We start from the raw sequence: 14,415 nt of genomic DNA on the forward strand, positions 1-14,415 counted from the left end.
AGTGAGAGGGGCCTACTCCACCTCTGTTTCCCTAGAGGTCATTGTGCCCAGGCTTATCCATCAGTTGCCACCTACTCCTACAGCGCAGGGGGGGGGGGCTTCCCTTGGTGGGAGCAGAGGAGGAGCTGTTGACAGCTGCTAGCCCAGTCAGATCGCAACCTCCATCCTCTCCAATCTCCGTTGGTGGTGCAGACCCCCTGTCTGCGACTGAGGAGGAGCAGGAGGTTGTTTCTGGACCTTCTTAGCCCTGGATGGAGGGTGGTGGCGGCAGTGGCCCCCAGCAGGGACCAGCAACCCCAGTAGTACCACCACCACCAAAACGGTCCAGGACTGACAGCAGCATGGTGTGGGGCCACTTTGAGCTCAGCCAAGGTGGCCCTACACATGCTGTCTGCACCCACTGCAAGGCACAGGTCAGCAGGGGCAAGGCCGCCAAGTGCCTTGGGACATCGGTGATGATGATGAGGCACTTGCAATGTCATCACCCAGGGCTCCTTGCTCCTGCTGGCAGCGCTAGGCCGCCTGGTGTGCCATTGTCTAGTGACAGCAAGGCACATGCTCCTGCTCACAAGCAGGGGATGTTGCCAGTTGTGCAGTGGGTACAGTCAGCGGGCAAGCAGTCTGGTCAGGCAGATTCTCATCACATCAACTGGACCACTGGGGAGATAATGACACTGGACGACCAGCCGTTCCAGGTGGTGGAGGATGCCGGCTTCCTCCGGCTGCTTGCCCCTGACTACCAGATCCCTTCACATACCACCTTTAGCAAGTGGGTGGTACCTTCCTTGTACTTGGCATGCAGGGAGGTCAGGTCAGGGCTTCTGAGTGCAGCAGCACCTGACACTAGCATGCACTTCACTGTTGATCTGTGGACTAGCCGTAGTGGAAGGCACGCTGCTTTCCTGTCTCTCATGGTGCTAGTGGGGGGCCGGAGAGTGAGGGGACATCTGCTGCTGATGGCGTGGCCAGCCCTTCCCACACAGCAAAGGGCTATGCTGTACATGGAGCCGCTGGACACTGACTACATGGTAGATGAGCTGGCCAGGTGGAGGAGCAGCTGGCCAGGCAGCCAAACCTTCACTGAGGTTTCCTGGTTACCGACAATGGTACAACTTGGTGAGGGTGGCCCATCAGCTGCAGTTTGTGTCCATCCGTTGCATGGCACCTGGCTGTGATGGACACGCTTGGCCTCGTGGATGATAAGGACAGGCGACGTTGAGGCCTCACCGCTGAAGGCCCTACTGTTGCGATGGCTGCTCTTGTGGAGAAGTGCTGCAAGATAGCAGGCCACTTCCACCGGAGTGAAAAGGCTAGGTGGATGCTCCAGGAGAGGCAGTGTGAGCTCCACCTATCTGAACACTTGATCCCGCAGGATGTTTAGACCCAGTGGAACACCGCCTTTCTCTTGCTCCAGCGCCTGCAGGAGCAAGAGGCAGCCATCCACTCGTGGCTTAGGAGTGTGCGACCTGTCCAGTGTGGACTGGGAGCTCATTTCTGAGGTTGTCTTGATACTCGAGTTACTAATAGGCAGCCTTATTGAAACTGATGGGAGAAGTATGTATTAATTTCAATGAGCTTATCAGTATGAATGTGCTGAAGCCTCTCAGTCAGGCTGAGGGGAGGGGTATGCTGAGCTTCAGCATGGCGCCAGCCAGTCACATTGCTGAAGATGCACCCGTCTCAAGCTAAGGATCCTCAGATGGGGAACAAATATCACGGCTGCAGCGTAGGGAACTAGGAGGACTCTGAGTACCCTTGGGAGCCATTGAAGTATCTCTTGGGGTATCAGTACTCCCAAGGGTGTAGCTAGGGGATAGGGGCCCCATGTTCATCCCTCTCTCTGGTGGCTCCTCGAAGTGAGGGATATAAAGAAGAGTGGAGCAGGGGGACCCTCAGGAGCTGTGGGGGGGGGGGGCAGGTTCTTTGAACCCATCCACTCAATTATAGCTACATCCCTGAGTACCCCCTATTGGAAAGCCCTGCTCTTATATATAGCAATATCCACAGGCCTTCTGAATTGTACAGCTCAAGTTTATTAAAGCGCATCGTGGTGCTGATTCCTTAAATTCCTGCAGGGAAAGCCTTTGCTTATTTAATTTTGCTGTAAAAGTGAGCTCTGAACCCCAGAGGCAAATATTGCTTAGTGACTGATATATGCCTTATAGGTGAGTTGTCTTCTGTTGCTAACAGAGGTAATCTGCATGGCAGGTTGAATTGCAAGAGCATAAATCACTATGGTAAAAAAATGATTGTGGCAAACAGGGAGGGGGTTTCTTGCCCTAGACCTCCCCCAGGTTCACTTAAAAATCCTCCAGTAGATCTGCCACCAGTCTCCTGAGAGAAAATGAACTTTAGAACCTTTTAAAGAGCATGTAGGCTAAACAGGCACATAGAGAGACAGAAAGGAGCACGTTTCCAGCCCAGATTAAGTTTAAAACAATCAAAATCTAGTTTGAGTAGATATAAAAAGCAGGACAGTTTACAGGCACACAAGGCAAAAATAGTTAAAATGCACAAGTGAGAGACTTTTCTTCCTGTCTGGTGTTAGGAGGCTCAGTAGATCTTAGGTCTTAAGTTGCAGTTCAGAAAACAAAAGCTTGCATCATGGTGTAGCCTGCGTGCTCCTAGGAGCCATGAAGCATGGTCTCAGCTAACAAAGCTAAACTAACACAAAAGTAACATGTCATTATGGAAGCAGCAACCTCAAGAGTTCCTCTGATGACAAACACTACCTAACCCACCTAGCTTCACACAAAAGCTGGCTGTTTCCTTTATAGGGAATATATTGCAAATATGTCTAATGTGGAAAAGAGGTAAAAGCTAGCTGCTAATTAAATACTTCTTGTGGATGGGCAAAATATCCTAGGATCTGATAGCTCACTTATTTTTAGGGTTGCCATATTCTGGCTTTCTAAATCTGGGTGCCTAATTTGCATATTATGTAAACTGGCTTGAAAATAATTTTGTATATGCAAATTAGCAGCTGCACTTTCCAGTTGATTTGTATTTGCTCTGAATATCTTCCAACAACAGTTGGGGAAAATATCTGCCTGACCATTTTCCTTGACATATTAACAGCAGGAATAGGACAAAAATAAATAAATAAATTGCACAGCTTTTAAATTAAGGCTGCAATTCTGTACAGAATTGTAGCCTTAATTAAAAAGATTAATTAATTTGAGAAAAGAGCTGATTGAAATCAACGGTGCTTATTTCTAAGTAGGCATGCATTGAACGTAAAGCCAAGTAAGTCCTTAAACATTACAATACACAGCCTGGTAGGCAGGTAGTGATTCACATCAAAAGCAAGCTATCCTCTCAACTGCCTGAAAGAGATCCCCTGCCGATAACAAACAAGGCAACATTCCTCAGGGGATTACTGCACTTGTGAAAGTGAAACCCTCCCAGCTAGCCTCCTGTGCTCTTCCTCTCTTAATCCAAGTCCAGTGGTTGAGCAGGATACCTGCACGTTTTGCTCCATAATTTCACTTCTACAAGGGTTAGAGCTTAGCTTTTTTTAAAAAAATGAAAGCTGAAATCCGGGTGAATCCGGGTGGGCTAAGCAATCAGGGTGAGATGCTTGGAATCCAGCTAAAACCCGGAATTCCGGGGAGGGGGGCATGGCAACTCTTATTTCAAAAGCTAAATGTCTCTCTCAGATAGTAGGAGGTTTTCAAACAATAGGGGCCAGGCAATCATTTGTATGATGTTCTGGTGCTTAAGAGTACTTTGAGGCTGTTCTGGCCTAAGGAGACACATGGAGATCACCTGATTTGCAAGAGGAAATCCCCAAAGGAACAGCAAAGTCAGGCCAAAAATGACTTTTAGAACTGAGGGAATTTCTGATATGAAACTTGAATGGGTTTTTGCGCTGAACAAAGGCCCATTCCATAACAAGAAGACACTTGAGGTTTGGATTGATTAATTGTGTGGGGAAACTCCTAGTTCTAGAGATTTACCCCTAATGTAAATTATTTGTTTGTTATTTCTCCATGTAAACCGCCCTGAGCCATTTTTGGAAGGGCGGTATAGAAATCGAATAAATAAATAAATAAATAAATAAATAATGCAGAAAATCCCAGCTGTCACTACATGATGGTGCATTCATGGGAAATATAATAGTCCGTACCTGGAACTGTCGAAGTAAAGGGCAACCTATAATGCTCCCTAACATGGCAATGTCATCTCATGAAGTTGTACCACTTCATATGTACCACTACACCACGCTGAGAGCCAGCGTGGTGTAGTGGTTAGAGTGCTGGACTAGGACCGGGGAGACCCGAGTTCAAATCCCCATTCAGCCATGAAACTAGCTGGGTGACTCTGGGCCAGTCACTTCTCTCTCAGCCTAACCTACTTCACAGGGTTGTTGTGAGGAGAAACTCAAGTATGTAGTACTACCGCTCTGGGGTCCTTGGAGGAAGAGCAGGATAGAAATGCAAAACAATAGTAAGAATAATAAGGAACCAGAGAGGGAGAGCCTATTTGAATTATAGCGGCCTGACTCAACCTGAATGCTCAGCATAAGTAATAATTTTAAAAGTACATATGAAATATCCTGTTAACATTAAATTCCCCTCCCCTACACATCAAACTTGAACCCTCTCCTTGAACACGTAGGCAGTGCCACCTCTCTTCCTTCTGTCAATTCTCTCTTCAAAAATCCTTTTTTCACATGACCTTTGCTTTTTCTTCCTAATCCAACTTCCCAACCAAGTCTTATTTATAACTTTATATTATGATTTCTAAGACATTTTCCCGCTAAATGCCTCTAGTGTTAGGGGCCTGAAATGGCATTTGCCCACATTCTTGCCTCTATTTGTTCCATCTATTTTAGACTGTAAACTCCTGGGGAGCAGGGACCTGTCTGTGTTGCCTGTGTAACTCTTAGGCATCATGTACATGGATGGCATGGTGTAAATAAATAACAAAAGTAACAATAATTAACGTTCATTGTGTCCCTCACTCATGTTTAGGGGCTACAATCCAAAGCAGAGCTATGTATGCTAAGCCCATTGATTGCTAATGCAGGAGATAATTTGGAAAAGACAAATGTACATCCCAGCCAATATCGGGCTTTATATTGCTTTAGGAGCCCATTTAGCACAACATTAATTAAACCTGATATGTAAAAACATCCCTAACACAATAGGACACTCTATAAAACTGCTTCTCTATGGAGCACGTGGATCACATTCTTAAGAGGACTTTTTCCTGGTGATCTTAAAAAGGGGTCAATAGGAGACGGTGTTTTAGTGATGCAGGATTGCCCCTTGCAGGGTTTGCCAATCAATCCCCCACAAGCCAACTTTCATAATTGTTTCCCCAAGCTTTTTAATAGCTACAAACAGTTTTTTTAATATGTCAAACTGAAGTGGGTTGTTTTTTTTAACTGTCGTTTTCAAGCGAAGTGAAGTTTTTCAGCATGGCAACATTAAGCTGACACTCAATTCCAAATATTTTAAGTGAAGGCAGCAGAATTCAGATGCCCATTAAATGAACATATTGCATCCGTGAGCCAATGTGGTGCTGTGGGTGCTGGACTAAGGTTTCAATCCCAGATCAGCCATGAAGCTTACCGTGGGCCAAACCTACCTCACAGGGTGATTGTGAGGGTAAGTATGGTAATTCGCATGTATATTGTCCTGAGCTTCCAGAAGGAAGAATAAGATTGATAAATGGGACAAATGGGCTCATACAGGCAAAGCATGCATGGGTGTGCACATGCAGTTATTTGGAAATATAGTTCATTGCAAATGATGGGTCTAACTTTCAGATGAATGGATGCCAATTTAGGATGAGGGTGTAGCTTTTCCACTGAGATCAATGTCAGAGAAGCCTGCAACTTAAGAGTGTCTCCTTTTTTGCACACTATAAATGCTAGCATACCATAAACATTCTCTCAGCCTCCTGGAATTTCACTCGACATAGGAGATTTGATAAAAATTAAAATCAACAGAGCAGAGATCTCCTCAGCCAGCTCTTTTTTGAACTCTTGGGTCCAATTTATCCCAGCCTGCTGATTTTAAAATGTTTATTCCTGGTAGATGCTGTTTAACATCCTCCCTAGGTGCAGTTTGCAACGGAAGATGGTTCATCATCATTATAGGATATGGATGTATCACTCTGCTTCTTCCCAAATACAGAACAGAAATATTTATTGAACACTTCTGCCTTCTCTGTGCCATTAATAACAATTTTTTCCCCATCACCGTCTAGTAATGCCCCTGCATCATTGTTAGGGTTTCATTTGTTCTTGATAAAACTTTTTAAAGATCCCTTCTTATTGTCCTTAGCCCTGTCAACTATGAGCCTTTCTCCAATAGTTGTCGCTTCTCTTATTAACTTTGTACATTTCCTAATTGATAATTTATATTGATTCCATGCCCCTTCATTTCCCCATTTGCTACGTTATTTTACTTCCTTTGAGGCAGAAGAAACAGTTCTGTTTGGACTACAGAGAAAAAACATTTTGAGCACAAAGGGCTGTTTGTGATGACAGCTTCCCCCCCTCCTGTCTACCATTTTCTCATTTGCTGAAATGCTTTCCACAAGTATTTCTCCACAGAGGAAACTACAAAACATTGGCATCAAGTAATAGCTACAAATCACCATCCATATCCATCCTCAAGAACATCCTCTTCTGTCTATCTGCATGACCATCGCTCTCATCCAGGGGCGTAGCAAGGTTGGAGTGGGCCCTGGAACAAAAAGTGAAGATGGACCCCCTACACTCTCCACTGCCTTCTTTGTTGCAAGGGGCGGGGAGAGCAAAATGCAAACTCTCACCCAGTCCCCACCCCTCAGGATCCCAGGGACACTCGTCCCCACCCCTCTTCAATAGTAGCTATGCCTTTGCACTCATCCAGCCCTTACTCTCCTGCACACCCATCCGGTAGAGAACACATACTCTGGATCACTCGCTGTTTTCCTCATTAATTAATCTGGAATATGATCTGCTTCCCTCATTTCATGCTCTCAGACCCAGCACAAACCTTTGTTAACATCTTCTGCCCACCATAAGCACGAAAGAGTGAAAGTGAAATCTGCCCCTTTACTATCATGATTATGTTAAAGCAGGGGTTCTCAGAGGCCATTGTAGCTGGGGATGATGGGAACTGTAGTCCAACATCATGGGGTGGGGGGACACCATAGTTTGAGGATCCTAGTGCTAAAAGCAGGGCTGCACAACTTCAGCCCTCCAGCAGTTGTTGGACTACAAATATCATCATCCCCAGCCACAGTGGCCAATAGGCAGGGATGATGGGAGTCCAGCAACAGCCAGAGTGCCAAAGTTGTACAACTCTGTGCTCAAGGGCAATTCATCTGTACTCAGTGATCTTGAGTAAGCGTGAGTCAAGCACTTAACAAGGTCATTCACAGAATCAAAAACTTTGTTCTACCTGGGTTTGGGAGCTCTTTGGAAGGTTTGGAAGGAAAGTAGGAGGAAAAGTGATTGCTTCCACACAATCACTTCTATCCAGGTTTTCCTCTTAACTTGCATCCACACAACCAAAAATTGGGAGCGCACACACCTCCCAAACGCAGAGAGAACACAGTTTTTGATTCTGTGAATGACCTCATAATGTATCCTAGCTGAATATTATGAAGCTATTCTCACGAGCAGCAAAAACCGGGTGAGGGAAGTCCAGTGAGTGCGCCCAAACACCAGGTTAATTGATCGTGTGTCTGCACGGACACAGTCAGAGGGAGGGGGGCTTTCAGTAATGCCCTGTGCACTTGCGTGGTGCATTATTGGGTCTATGGGGAGATGGGGCGCCATGTGGCGGCACTTCCCTGAGCCTGACCCCCGGAGTGGCCAGGTGAGGTGCGGGTGGCCCGCAGGAGAGCTGCTGTGACCTCCTTCTGACCGTCTGCGGGGAGGTAAGTGCTTTTGGGCTCTCTCCCTGGAAAAGAGAGTAGCCCTTCTCACCGATCGTGAGAAGGGCTTCTATGCATTTCACTTGACCAGCCCTCCATATCATTCTGTTCTGCTTAATCTGTCAGTCCATCCATCCAATCATCCATCCATCTAGAATTCTTGCCTATCCCATTACTCTGATGCTTGTCCTCAAAATACATACCATAATCTGGCCCTGCTTCATGCGCTGTCAGTTGAATCTAGAGGCATGCACGCCACCCACCCACTCCGAGCTCATTTTGGTGCCACACACACACTCAGTACCTGAATGTGCGCTCCTCATTCCATCATGGTCTTTTAAGATATTATCTAGCATTCAGTTCTTGAGCATCTTCAAAGCATTTCACATATGGCCTGCTCAGTCTGTCTGCCCCCTTGTGGTATAGCAGGTGGGGTGTGACTTGTCCTTGGGCTCACCTTGGTAGGACCCCTGGGCTCCTCTTTGGGCAGACGCTGAGGCTTCTTCCGCCTTGGGACAAACTTGGGCTGGTCCTGTTGGGGCGCCTCTGCTAGAGGCGCCTCTAGTTTCAGAGTCAGCCATTTTCTGTGCCCACTATCCAGCTTCCTCAATGTTCTTGGGCCACTAAACAAAGACCTGCTCAAAGAAATGATCTGGCAGCTGGCTCAGGAATTGCTCAATTTGGACCAGCTCCGTGTTTTTCTTAACTGTCTTCACCCCCACCCGTTCCAACCATGAGCGCAGTGCCCTCTTTATCTTGTGGGCATAGGTCTGATAAGACGCTGCAGCTTTCTTCCTCAGACCCCTGAACTTACGCCTGGCATTTTCTGGGGTAAGCCCTAGCCTGGACTTAACTATGTCTTTGAACAGTACATAGTCCTCCATGTCACCGACTGACATGCCAGAAGGGAACCAGTCAAGTGAGGTCTCAAGTACATCATATACCAGCTCTCCTCAATCCGATAGCCTTGGCAGGTCCTTTCAAAATTGAAGGGTCCTCACCTTCCTTGAACTCTGGGAATTTGAGTTTTCCCCCTGGAGTGATTGAGGTAGGGCTGAGGTAGCTGGTTCTACTTATCCGGGCCATTTCAGCCTCATGGGCGAATTCCATCTTTCTGATCTCTAGCTGCCTCTATCTCCCTCTCAGCCCTCTCCAGGTTTTGGACTTCCAGCTCTCTCTTGGCCCTTTGGGCTTCCAACTCCATCTTTTTAATTTCCAGCACTTGCTGTCTGTCTAGCTCGATCTTTTGGAGTTCCAGGGTGGTTGCTTCTGTACTGGCATCTAATGCTGACCTCTGCCCTAGATTATTGTTTGCCTGGGCAACTTCCCCTTTCCCCTCTGCTTGGGACATCTTTGCAGCTGTGGCCTTCTTTGCAGGGTTGGTGCGTAGAGTTCCCCTGCCAGACTGCAAAAACATGCAGTGGCCCCTTTCTGCTCTCTATTCTAGCCTAACTATACATCGATCCCCACAACTAGAAATTAAAATAACTCTTTGCAATCCTTTTGTTTATTTTTTGTTTGTTTATAGCCAAAACAATTAGGCTTCCTGGTTTTGTTTTTTTAAATCCCTCTGCTTTCGCAATCCAAAAGTAAAAGACAGGCAGAGGGGGAAAAACTGGTCTCTGGGGCCCTCTGGTAGCTGTTCAGTCCCAACCGCTGCATACCATGCAGCGGATTACAGCCTTTGTCTTAGAGCAAGTTCACATGAGGTAAAGAAATGTGGAGTCATCCCTGCTGAGCTGCCTGGCTTCTCCTAAAACTGTTCTGTATTATCGGTAGGTTCAAAATGCTGCCACCACCACCTCTTTTGTCTAAAGAAACTCTCTGGGTTTGGGTGGGATAACCCAGGAAAAAAACCTCTCTTAATTTGGTTCTTGGACAAGTACAAAAATCTTCCATGTGCAAGCCTACATGTGGTGAGAAAACTGATAGCTGCTGAGTATCTAAGGACGCATTTCCACCAGAGAAATCCACGTTTGCCTCCACCTTTTCCTGAGTTAAAAACCAACTTGAAGAGGCTTGTAAAAAGAAAAGAACTAAAAAAACCAGTTTTATTCAATTACTACACACTGCCTCAATCTGAGGCTTTCTCAGCTTTTCAATAGTTAAAAATATTTAGTAGGATTACAAAAACAGGTTGTCTTAATGCATGCTTAAATGTTTACAGAGGGTTTTGCAATGCCCTAAGTGTATTGAGCACAGGATAGTGTTTCTTATCTCAGTGATGTTGCAGGTAAACTATAATAGAACAGTATCCAGAATATGCAGAGCACACACATAAAGAAATATGTTTCTAATGCAAAGTCTGACTAAACAAACTTTCCCCTAAACTAATCTTCCTGAAGTCAAAGCCCAGGCTTCCTTTCCTTGAACTCATCAAACTCCTGATGAGAATTCAAGCTCCCTACCCTCCTGTTATTCAAGGATCTGCAAAGTTATTCTTCTGCAGCTAACCTCCATGGCCACCACATGTCCTCCTGTGCACCTCCAGCCTAGCTTCCTTTCTTGTTCTCAGAATTCCCAGCACAGTTCTCTAGGTCCCACCCACTTGGTGTAATGACTGGCTGCCCTGAAGTTCACTAGCTTGTCATTCAAGACTAGGGTTCACTCCCTGTTAACTCTTTAGGGTGAGGGGAGTCTGATCACTACACACGGACTTCTATGCCCATCATTCAGCCTAGATCAGCCATGAATGCTTTCTTGAGGATAGGTTTCCATTGGTGCACCAGATTCAAATAGCAAAGGTGTGTAAAGCTTTGCAGCTGCCTGGCAAATGTGGCACTCTCTCTCACTACCCATTCGAAGCCTAGGTTCAAATTCTCATGTGTCCATATGGGGCCAGCCACTCTATCTCAGCCTAACCTATCTCACAGGGCTGCTGTGAGGATAAAGCAAGGGAGGAAGTCACATTTACACCACCCTGAATGCCTTGGAGGAAGGGTGGGCTTCAAATATCATAAATAAGAATAGTATAAATAATTGGGAATTCTGCTTGGCCTCAGTACAAATAAAATGAGTCATAAAGGGCCATATTAGTCATGACGTAGCACAAACCAACCTAAGCTTGTATCAGATCCCTACCAAGCAAGGGGAGAAGTTGGCTTGATTTAAAGCACATCCAGCAGGGAAAGGGACTCTTCTTCTGCCCATGTTTTTCTCCTCCCCACAAAATGCCCCATTTCTCCTAGCAGGTGTTACTTCTGGTCATGGAGCCCCATCAGGAGTTTAAATGTTATTCCCACCCCTACTTTGTAGGGATTCAGACTCAGTCTTGACCAACGGGTCTCATCTATCGTTTGGCCATAAATAGCAATGACACCAGAGAGAAAAACCTCCTAATAATGGCAAGTCCCATTGCCTTCAACAGGAGTTCATCCTGGCTAACTTGAAGGCCGATTATTAGGGCAGTAGAATTATGATGTATCCCTCCTTAAAATTCCAACCCTAAAGCCTCTGCAAAAAGCAGGGCAGAGACGGAAATAAATACATTAAAATAATCGTTCCATATGTGGGATCACCCGAACAGCTGTGCCTTTACAATGCACCCTCCACCCGCAGCAATGTGCCTATGGGGTGCCATCACCACACCATGGGCCAGCCTACCACATAGGTTCAGAGGCATAACTATAGGGGGGCAGGGGGGGCACGTGCCCCGGGCGCCATCTTTTCTGGTCACATGGGGGGCGCCGCCATGACAAAAAAAATTTTTTTTAATTTTTTTTAATTTTTTTTATTAATACAAATGTTTCCTGCTCAGTGCAGCAGCGCTGCAGCAGTCAAGGGAGCGCGTTGGCGCCCCCTCCCCCACGAGCGGTCCCTTCCGCGCCGCCCGCGCCCCCCCCATTGCAGTCAGTGGCCTGGTGCGGTGGCGGCGGCGGGCGCTTGTGAGGAAAAACCTAAGTATAATGTAGTATGTTGGGGGGTGGGGGGCACGGGGGGGGGGGGGGGCGCCATTTCAGTGCTTGCCCCAGGTGCCGTTTTCCCTAGTTACACCTCTGCATAGGTTTCACACAGTACCCCTCCTGTCTAGGGCTGTCAGCTTGAAGCTATTCCCACATATTTTTCACAGCATCAAGCCATTAAGTAAGATCTCCAAAATTGCTTTCAGGAGTCATCTGGAGATGGATGCCGTCTCCCAGAGAATCTGGGCACCCCTTCCCTTTGGCTGAAGGAAATGTCTACGTACGAAAACCATCATAGCCACCCCTCCGTCCATCCACTTAACCCCGCACCCGCCGCCACCCTTCATCCGTGCCAAGTTGGTTATTGCCCCTCCACCCCATCCCGCGGAGCATGATGCCCCCCCCCCCCCGGCCACACGACAAGCACCCTTCTTCCCATCATGGAGATCTCTCTGCCTTCTTCGCTCCCTTTCTAACCTTGCCCTGCCTTTCTTCCACAAACGCCCCGTTCCCCTCCACCCACCCTTCACCGCCTGTCTGCCTGTCCCGCTCTCCCTGTCTCCTTTTGTCTCTCCAGGACAGACACCGTGCTGTCTGAGAAAACCCGCCTCCCCCCCGCCCTTCCCCTTCCCTCTCCCCACTTCTGATGTACGAGCTGCGGAGGAAAATGTCAGGGAAGATTCTAAATTGGACACGAGCGGCTGCGCGGTAGGGAGGGTGGGGTCCAGCCGCCCGTTTGCTCCTAACGAGTCGTCTCTGTAGTGTCTCCCCCAGCTCTTCTTAGGGGGCGGCGGGGGGGTCCAATGTCTGCATGGCAGCGGCGGCTAGGAGCCCCCTCCCCCGAAGGCAGGGGGATTGGGCCACAGTGGAGGGAGGGGTGTGTGGGCGTGGAGAGCCGAGTAATCAAGCAGGCTAGTGCAAACCAAAATGAGGTTTTTGCAAGGGGGGGTGGGGGGGAGAGAAGCAGCAGCCGCAGCAGCCCCGGGCCGCCAGCGACCGAGGCGAGCAAGCGAAGAGGGGCGAGCGAGTAAGCAAGCGCCCGCCGCTGATGGATGGCGCTTTCATAACTTCCTCTGTATTAAAGTGCGGGTTCACCGCGAGGGCAGGCCCATCCATCACGCCGCTGAATGGGCCTTTGATTTGCTGAGAGCACCAGGCGCTGCGCTGGCTGTCTGCTCTGCCGGCGCGGTTAATATCTATCGCTGCAGCCGTGGGGGAGATGATGACGCGAGAAGGGAGGCGGGCGGGGGGCGCGGGTAGCATGGGAGAGAGGCAAGGTGGGAGGAAAGACGTCGGCCAGCGAGCGGGCTTGTCGCTGCTGCTGCTGCGTGCAGAAGGGAGCAGAGACCGGAGGGCGTGCCGCGCAAATTCCCAGACGCGCACAAAGAGGGCCCCGAAGCACGTGCGCCGCAGCCTCCAACAATACAGAGGGGAGAGGCTGCGAACGCCGGCAAAGCAGCGCGCAACCCGGCTAAGGAATGTATGAACGGTTTGCCTTGCTAACCGAGCAAAGAGGCACAGTTCAAGGTGGTGGTGATTCTCTTCTACTGAGCACGAGGAGAGAAACTGCCCTCTTCAGCCCCAGCACAGCACCCCTCCAGTGGCTGTGGGGTCACTTGCAGTGCCTTGTATTTCCTTTCAGGTCATCCTGAGCCCTTTTGGGCCAGGGAAGGGAACCATCTTATTTATCTGTTATTTATAAAATATGCAAATAGTTTTGAGCACTTTTGCTGGAAGGTGGCATATAAATAGTCGTGGCAGTGCTAGTTTAAGCAAGAGACGAGTGCCTGCAAATGTGGGAACTTGCGTTCCCGAAAGCCGCTACCCGGCCAGTTTGCAAGCAAAGCGTCTTCAGGGCTTCGTTTCTAGAAATAAGAGACGCAGGAGACTCAAAGTGTGTCTGGAAAGAAATGCCATGCTTTGATCTAGAAACCCTTGATGTGTGGGAGAACTTCTCCAGTAGTGCAACATTTGTTTCTCATATTTATAGCCCACCTTTCCTCCAGGTTGTTGGGCAGACCTTACCGTATTGTATCCTCACAACATCCTTGTGAGGTAGGCCTCAGCTGAGAGAGAGAAAGAGACCAGTGAGCCTCATGGCTGAGGGGAGATTTGGACCCAAGGCTCCCCACTCAGTGGAGCACTCTGTACTGTAAATGCACTTAGCACCTACTCCAGAGTATTTCTCTTCCTCATTTGTTTCTGAGTTCAATCATTGAAATTAGCTGCTAGGACTCGGGCCTGGCCTTGAGTATCTCCTTTTGTAAGGTGATACTGTGTGTGAGAGAATATGCTCCCTGCAACACCTCTTTATGTGTTAAGGAATATACTTACATAAATGAAAGGAATGCAGTGCAGTTGCACATGGATTGTAAGAAGGTACATGTTATCCTTCCACAGGAGCTACAGCCAATTTTGGTTTCCCATCATATGTACCTGCAATGAAAATGCAGCCTGTTCAGACATAGAATTGTGGAATGTTGGGCTGATCTAGGGGAACGGGCTTCTTTAATGGCAGATTTAAGAACAGATGAGAATTAATAGGGTTTCTGATGGAACATAGTATATGCCTCACCCTCACCCCATGTTATATAGAATAATTTGAACTGTCTCTTTAACAGGAATTGATGTG

General features: G+C 47.8%; 1 protein-coding gene across 13 annotated transcripts in view; it reads left to right on the forward strand.

Moving 5' to 3' along the window:
- Positions 1-14,415, forward strand: part of SMUG1 (single-strand-selective monofunctional uracil-DNA glycosylase 1) — a 147,950-nt gene that overhangs the window by 82,806 nt on the left and 50,729 nt on the right. For 2 of the 13 annotated variants that reach the window (XM_053296971.1, XM_053296978.1), the window contains exon 1: positions 12,442-12,491. The exons of 9 other annotated variants lie outside the window; for them this stretch is intronic. The gene's annotated coding sequence lies outside the window, so the exon portion shown is untranslated. Of the gene's footprint in view, positions 1-12,418; positions 12,492-14,415 lie in introns of those variants that run through there. 2 more of the 13 variants (XM_053296976.1, XM_053296975.1) reach the window with 2 other exon arrangements.

The sequence above is a fragment of the Hemicordylus capensis genome, chromosome 2 (assembly GCF_027244095.1).
Source record: "Hemicordylus capensis ecotype Gifberg chromosome 2, rHemCap1.1.pri, whole genome shotgun sequence".
Taxonomy (NCBI): Eukaryota; Metazoa; Chordata; class Lepidosauria; order Squamata; family Cordylidae; genus Hemicordylus; species Hemicordylus capensis.